The sequence below is a fragment of the Myotis brandtii genome, unplaced genomic scaffold (genome assembly GCF_000412655.1).
Source record: "Myotis brandtii unplaced genomic scaffold, ASM41265v1 scaffold49, whole genome shotgun sequence".
Taxonomy (NCBI): domain Eukaryota; kingdom Metazoa; phylum Chordata; class Mammalia; order Chiroptera; family Vespertilionidae; genus Myotis; species Myotis brandtii.
In genome coordinates this window covers 2,297,519-2,306,035 of record NW_005368707.1, presented here as the reverse complement: position 1 = coordinate 2,306,035, position 8,517 = coordinate 2,297,519, and positions in this window count along the sequence as shown.

The window sequence follows — 8,517 nt, the reverse complement described above, 5'->3', positions numbered from 1 at the left end:
TTCCGGAGCATTTGAGCATCTGCAGGGCCCATTCCTAGTCACACCGCTGACCTGAGACTGGATCATGACTCTACCCAAAGATTCAAGCCGTGGCCAGGCCTCCTTCTGAGGTACACGCACCTCTCAGACAGAAACCCCACCTCCACGTCTGGTGGTCAGCCAAGACACCCTACTAAGAGGTCTAGCACCAGCAGTGCACAGCTTCCCCCTAAAGATCAGCTTGTCCAGAGCAAGGTACCACATCCCCAGAAGCCCGGCCAGCTGTGCAGGACCCCCACCAGCCCCAGAGGTTTGAGTGAGCTCATGCCTACATCCTGTAACAACCCCTCTTCCCCTTTATCCTCCCAGCCCTGGATGGTAGTTCCTTCCTGCTGTGTATAATCTCTGGTTTTCCTAACATTCATTTATTGCTCTTTCAGCCTCCCAGTGCCTGTTTAATGGGTTCTGTGCATTGAAGCACCTACTGTGCTTTCTCCTTTCCTGACTAGAACCTGGCTGATAAGAGCATTAGAGTACCAGAGGAGGGGGGTCCCAGAAAATAAACCTTTAAAGATAGGAATTTGGGGGTGATTTTCCTCTTTCTTTGGCCTTGAAAGCAATGCTGAACTCCTTGCCAATGAAAAGTTGAATACTGGCAACTTATAATATGCAGTGGCATCATGATTAATTAACATTATCTGTGGTTGCTTGCAGCAAAGTGGCTGTTGAAGGCAAGACTTTGAGAAACCAGATGATTGCTTCTGAATGCAGTAGAGAACTTAGAAAAGACTCAGACATTTCAACCCTCATCTCTGTTTCTTGGTAGAATAGCACACAATGTGTAGAGTATATATTTTCCCCAGAATCTAAAGGTGCTCCTAGTTGTAAGAGGTGCAAAGTGCAACTTGTCTGTCACTCTGGAGATGCCATCCTGATATACTCTTGAGTGGCGAACCCCCTAAAAACTGGAGAGGAGGTATGGGAGTGGACATCTCAAAATGAGCACAAAGTGGGAGCCTATTTCTGTTCTATGTGAATGCTCACTGAGTAGCATTTACAAGAAGCTCTAAATAATTATATGAAACAGGCAACACATTCTGTGGATGCTGGTCAGTTTCCCCCTCAACCACACCGGTGCTTAGTGAAAGGGCCCATGGACAAGGTGGCTATGCTGACCAATGAAAGCCCTGCATGTATTCCACAACATGGAGATTTCCTCACCAAGATTAATTTGGCTGTTGCCACTACTGAGTGCCTGCCCTGCCAGTAGCAGAAATACTAGTGTACTGAACTCAGATATGGCACCTTCTTGAAAGCCACCTGCAGGCTGTGATTAAACTGGATTGCTTTTATTCTATGAAGGAGGGAGAAGCAATTTATACTACTGGGTAAGCCCTTATTCTAGATGGGGATCTGTCTTTTGCCTGCAATACTTCTGCAACATCTTCATCCATGGACTTAAGGAATATGATATTCACTATTATGGCTTCCCTTAGAGCTTTGCTTTTGGCCAAAGAACTAATTTCATAGCAAAAGAAATGCAGAAGTGGGCTTATGCCCATGTAATTCACTAGTCTTATCATGTTCCCCATCACCCAAAAGCATCTGGCTTAAAAGAGTGATTGCTTAGGGATGTGGAAAATGGGAGGGCTGGGGAAGGATAGCTAAAAGATATAGGAAGTTTCTTATGGAGATGGTGAGAATGTTCTAACAATGATTTGTGGTGATGGTTGTAAGCTCTGTGAGTATACTAAAAAACCATTGAATGGTACACTTTAAATGGATACATTATGTTGTATGTGGGGAATTATATTCTAATTTATTATTACCAAAAATTACTTAACTAATAAGAGAATTTGCTTCTTCTATATCAGGAAGTACAGAATTAAGTCAGTTTAATAGTTGATTAAATCAGTGGTTGAACTTAGGTTTTCTCATCTTCCTACTCTTCCATCTTTAGTTAACTGCCTGCATGATTTTAAGACAGGTGCAGCCCTTCAATCATTCTGGAAACAGAAAAGGGAGTATTTTATTATGTTCCTTTATTTCAGAAACAAAAGTCTTTTCCAGTAACATCCAAGCTTATTCATTTTGTCTCATGAGTAGAGCTGCTCTCTTATCAAACACTAAACCAGTCCCCAGCAAGGGGACTTATGTCACCATATTTGGCCTAGAGCAATCAGGTGTAACCCTGAGTTCTAAGGAGGAGAGTCGGACACTGGAATTTAACCAGGGCTCTGTCAGCATAGAAGAGACAATGGCTGTCAAGCAGGCAGCCCAGCATCTTCCAAAATGGATGTAGGAAAGAGAATTTTCTTGCAAGAAGAATCGGATCAGAGTTAGCTATGAATTTACTTCTTTCTATATTAGTTTATCATCTGTCAACTATTTATCTATCTATCTATGTATCTATGTATCTATCATCTATCTCATCTACCTACCTACTTATTTACCTACCTACATACATACACAGTTTAACATGCTTACACTTTTGACTACATATAACTAAGCAGTGTGGGTTTTTATACCTTTTTTTTCTTTCTTTTTTAAAAACTATGTTTTTATTGATTTTTTTAGAGAGAGAGGAAGGGAAAGGAGGGATAGAGAGATAGAAACATCGATCGGCTGCCTCCTGCATGCCCTGCACTGGGGATCAAACCTGCAACCCAGGCATGTGCCCTGACTGGGAATCAAACTAGAGAGCTCTTGGTTCCTGGGTTGACACTCAACTACTGAGCCACACCAGCTGGGTGGTTTTTTACCTTTTTCTAAAAAAATCCTCTAAGATTTGCATTTTCATCAAAATATCCCCAGTTGGGGAGGATTAGCAAAAGTAATGCTGACGTGGGGCCAGCTCAGGGGTAGTGTGGATCCGCACTGAGTTTGCCCAACTCTCTCTCCTGGTGAAGTGCTGGCTAGGCAGGAGCCGGCTGGGAGCAGAGAGCATTTGGCTGAGGTCCTCTGGGGTGAGGCACACCCTCCCTCTTGGCCCTGCCCACCTCTCTAATGTTTCCAGCCCTGATCTTGCCTTCACCGACATTGGCAAATGTTGCACGTGAACTGCCCGGTCACATGTGGTTATGTTTAACTCTACAGAACTTTGAACCAACCTCAAGCTGCGCCAGTGGGGAGATCAAAGTCAATAAATTGTATGTATTTTATAAACGGTGAACTTCTGTGAAGAAACCAAACTCATTTAGGCCGAAGCCAAGGGGAGTGCTATGTTTTGACTGATGCATAAGACAAAGAAAGAAGGTTGTTTCCCCTGCGTGTTATTTGTTTTTTTAAAAAGACTGTTTATCGAAGTCCATACTTTAAAATAAACATAGAGAACTCTCGTGTTCTTTTTGTAAACACACTGGAGTCCTTTGAAGCCATGGATAATGAGTATGATAGCAGATGACTGTTTATCCTCTCTTGGGCTCCGTGTTTAGTTAGCTGGGTCTTGAAAACCTTAAATCTCTTTCACCCTTGAGAGAGATTTTCAGAATTGACACTGTTAGAGCAGGGGGAGAGGAAAAGACCTCAGGAATCAGCAGCTATATCCTCACTTCTCTGCAAGCAAGGTCCTCTCCCAGGGGCCACACAGTGATAGCAGATGACTGTTTATCCTCTCTTGGGCTCCGTGTTTAGTTAGCTGGGTCTTGAAAACCTTAAATCTCTTTCACCCTTGAGAGAGATTTTCAGAATTGACACTGTTAGAGCAGGGGGAGAGGAAAAGACCTCAGGAATCAGCTATATCCTCACTTCTCTGCAAGCAAGGTCCTCTCCCAGGGGGCCACACAGTCTGGGTGACAAACTCTTCTTTCCCTGCATTTGTCCCCAAGCCTAAACCCACCGGAGTCCTCCTATCTGGCCGCCTGGTTCCCCACACGCCTCTCCTTCCAGTGGTGTGCTGGTATATGTTGAAACATAGGTTCTGGGACTGACAGCAGCCCTGGTTTGTGGCACTTGCCAGTTTTCCTGGTGTGACTAGTCGCATTGTGGCCCATGACAAGCTACCCACATCTCACATGGGACAGTGAGCTGGGGAGAGATGGGCACAGTGCTCTAGGTGGCCACGCTGACTCCCAGAACCACAGCTTCACCTCTGCCCTCTTCTGCCCACCTTTCTGTCCAGGGCCTGGGAGTCAACAGACAGCTTCATTTCAGTAAACATTTCTGAATGGCCGTTCTCCCCACTATGGGGAAAGTTGCTTTTCTTGGTTAATGTTTCTTCCTGTACTCTAGAGATACTGGTTTCCATTTTCTTTGCTCCATTAGCTTGTAGCAATCAGCTGGGCTATTCTGGTCACTTCCTTTGTACAGTTCCTTGAATTGTTTCAATGCCATTGTATGATTCATGGAGCCCAGCTTCCTTTCCCCTGTTAGGCAGCTGGGAAAATCAGGCTGCCTTCATATTTTTCTTTGTAAACTGCTGTATCCTGAAGCCATCCATGCCTCGTTGGGCAGAAGGTGTGCACTGTGGACCCAGCACCCAGCTCTCCCAGGCAACAGAGATGTTTCTTGATGGATAGAAAATCATCCTAGGAGAAGGCTAGGGTGCCTGAGGGGAGGAGGTTTTCCTACTTAGTTTCAAGATTTCAGTGGGTGAGTGTGGGACCCACATCCTGTCATAAAGCTGGAGTCAGGATACTTATTCAAGATGATGAGAGCTTTGTTCAAACACATAAACACAGATTTTTACCTTGTGATTTAAAAGATGGACACTTAGGTAATGCCTTGCGAAGAGGTTGGAAACTCAGCAGATGATGCATGTAGTTGGCAGGCATTCACAGGGCCAAGGGGTCTAGACCAGGTGCAGCCGGGAAGAGCCAGGCTGCAATTCTGGGCTGGCTGGCCTCGCCTCGCAGAGCCTGACTCCTCAGCAGCTTCCCAGGACTGCGATATGGCCCAAAGAACTCCTCTGAGGAAATGGTCTTAGAAACCAAAGCGCCTTGGCTTTATTATGACTACTTGGATCAAGGACTCTCAGTTCTGCAGCTAGAAGAACTGAGGCAACAGGTGGAGGGGGGCAGAAGACCGAGGGCTTCCCCCCACCCTGCCTCCCTGTTCCTTAAGAACCTGATATTTGTTCTTCGAGGAAAGAAAGGGGTGATCCTGTGGAAGGTCTTATACCCAACTAGACGTAGAAGGAGAAAATAGGGCTCCACAAACAATTCAAGCGATGGCTTCATCTTGCCACTGCCCAATCAGCCACTCTGTTATTCCTAACACTGACAATAACAGCAGGAAGACATATCAGTTATTGCATATTAACTATGCCAACCATTGTGCAAACCACTTTGCGCTTATTCTCTCATTTAACTACTACATTAACCTGGTAGGTTACCTGTTTTATTTTTCTTCCTATTTTATAGCCAGGAGACTGAGGCTTAAAGGGCGGGTATGAATTTGCCCAAGGTCACAACTGAGACTAAGTTACTATAGTATGTTCCTAGTACCTAGACCAGTGGTTCTCAACCTTCCTAATGCTGGGACCCTTTAATACAGTTCCTCATGTTGTGGTGACCCCCAACCATAAAATTATTTTCGTTGCTACTTCATAACTGTAATTTTGTTACTGTTATGAATCGTAATGTAAATATCTGATATGCAGGATGTATTTTCATTGTTACAAATTGAACATAATTAAAGCATAGTGATTAATCACAAAAATAATATATAATTATATATGTGTTTTCCGATGGTCTTAGGTGACCCCTGTGAAAGGGTCGTTCAACCCCCAAAGGGGTTGAGACCCACAGGTTGAGAACTGCTGACCTAGACTATAGCCTAGAACAGTGATGGTGAACCTATGACACGCGTGTCAGAGGTGACACGCGAACTCATTTTTTTGGTTTCTTTGTTAAATGGCATTTAAATATATAAAATAAATATCAAAAATATAAATCTTTTTTATACTATGGTTGCAAATATCAAAAAATTTCTATATGTGACACTGCACCAGAGTTAAGTTAGGGTTTTTCAAAATGCTGACACGCCGAGCTCAAAAGGTTCGCCATCACTGACCTAGAACATACTAGTACTAGACCATAACCCAGAGCATCCTAGTAACTAGACCATATCCTGGAACATACTGGTAACTAGACCATAACCTAGAGCATAGATGGTATCCTAGAACCTCTCCCACTCCTTCCCCAAAGACACAGTAGCTTGCAGGTTTCCTATGAGAAGCAACAAGGCGTACTCTGTGGGCTCTGGGATGTGTCCTTATCTGTCCCCACCTCTCGCATGGTTCGCCTTCACTCTGGGTCTTGATTTCCATCTGCTGGTTCACACCTACATTCCTCTAACCCACCTAATCCTTTTGAACAGATGACTCAGGTTGGCCTGGCTTTTTCTCTGTTCACTTTGGCCTTGGACTCTGAGCTCAGTGTCAGGCCCTGCAGTCCACAGACAAGGCCTGCTCTGCTCCTTGACCTGGCTTATTGCCCTCCAGGACACTGCTGGGGAGGGAGGGAGCCTGGACAGAGAGGCCACTCTCTTTGCTGCTTGCTTCTTCTTGAGTGGAGATGGACCAGCCTCACATTCTCCTCCTATTCTTTGGTGCCTGAGTTTCTCACTGAAGTGTGACTTCTCCTCCTCATGGTGGCAGCACAAATCCAGCCAGGGCAAATCTGCTCCATTATTGTCCAAAGCTTAACTATGGTTGGCAATTCCCAACATAGAAGACCAAACAGGCACTGAGTCTTGGCTCTGTATGTGGTCTAGTTAACCACTGGGGATTTGGGGAAAATTACTTACCTTTCTGGGCTTCCATTTCCTTTTCTGCACAATGAGGGTAATAATAGAACTTACCTCATGGAGCAGTTTGGAGGATTAAATGAATTAACATATGCAAAGAACTTAGAACAATGCTTGGCACAGGGTAATTCTTATCTAAGTGTCAGCTATTCATGTTTTTCTCCATAGGTTTCTTCACTTCTGGGGTCCTGATTCATGGTCACTAAGCAATGATAGCCAGGTCACAGAAGCAAAATAAATGACCTCTGTCCTATCAGTTCCAACCACATGAGTAACCAATCATGTTCACAGTGTGGCACTTGGTTCAGTCAGCCCCTGCTGACCCTTAATTCCTGTTGATCCAGAGTTGCCAGACAGTATCCAGTGGCCTGAACTAGTTAATGTACCTCCAAAGGTAGGAAGGAACTTTTAGCAAAGTGGTAGTATGGCGTTGTAAATTCCTAAAATTCTCCATGTGGCTTTGACAAATCACACAATCCTTCTGCCCACATATCCAGGTGGTCTAAGGAGTGCTCAGAACTTCATATGGGATGTATGTTAAAACTTAGGAAAAATACTCCCTGCCTACAACAGTAGACCATAAAATAATAGTAAGTATTGAAGCAAGTAGGTAGTGATATAGATGGGTGGGTGAGCAGTGTGGAATGGGTAACTGCCTAACTAACTTGATATACCAAGTTAAGTGGGGTCTGTGACTTGTTTGAGCCCATCATTTTGTTTGCAAGATTTCTTGCCTTTGCTGGACTGGCCCAGGATCTGCATGTGGCAGAGGATTCCCAGGACACTGGCCCTGCCCCTGCCCCTGCCCCTGCGGAATCTGCAGAGTGGCTCAGGGAAGACCTGGGTGGGGCAGGGGACAGGCTGCTTGCAATCCCAGCATGTGCAGCCACTCTGCTCAGGTTTACTTAAGCCTACCACTCAGATGCTGTTGGTGAACTGTCCAGAGAGCCAAGTAAACAAATAGCCCGCCTACCAGGAGTACAAAAGTCCCTGTCCCTCTGCAGTGGAGGGGAAGTATGACACTCTTTCATAACCTTCAGGACCTTCTCTCAGCCTGGGAAAAATGGAGAACTTTATTATAACGTAATTGCCAGCTAATGTGTACAAGAATACCTACACAGTATGTAGCATAAGCTGACCTTGAAGTTTCTGAGGGCCATCTGCCTTGTCTGCCACATAGTTTCTTAGACAATTGTCCCTCTTACTACAGAGTTGTGTCTGGGTGCTCATTCCCTGGAAGCTGAGTGTGGCTCCTTACTGCATGCTGGGTTTTAAGTGTGGTGCCGCCTGGGTGTGTGTGCACGTGAGCATGTGTGTGTGACTGAGCCTCCATCGGTGTTGCCAGGGAGCGGAGGCCGGGGCTGGGGTTTGAGGTGCTATGTTCTCAAGCTCACATTTGTGCCTCACTTGCTTGCTTTTGCCAACAGGTGAAAGTTACTATGTGTCTATGTTTCTGTGCAGATCCATGAGAAAAGTTATGCCACAGCACTTTGAGGACAATAAGCACTATTGAGAGGTCGACCAATGGAAAGCACAGTATTTGCAAGTCGTGGGGGTGGGTGGAGCTGTCACATCCAGACCCAGCTACCAAGAATGCAGATCTGAAAAACCAGTTACCTAACAACAGAGACTTTTCCCTGAAACACTGCCATGAATGTGTGCTCCCTGGGAATGTGCTCACCTGCCCTGACCGCAGAAAGGTCAGGACCCCCTCACTCTTAGCACGGTTGGGAGCAGAGCAATTCTCTTTCTGCATGTGATCTGCTCCCCGCGCCCCTATCATTCTAGATG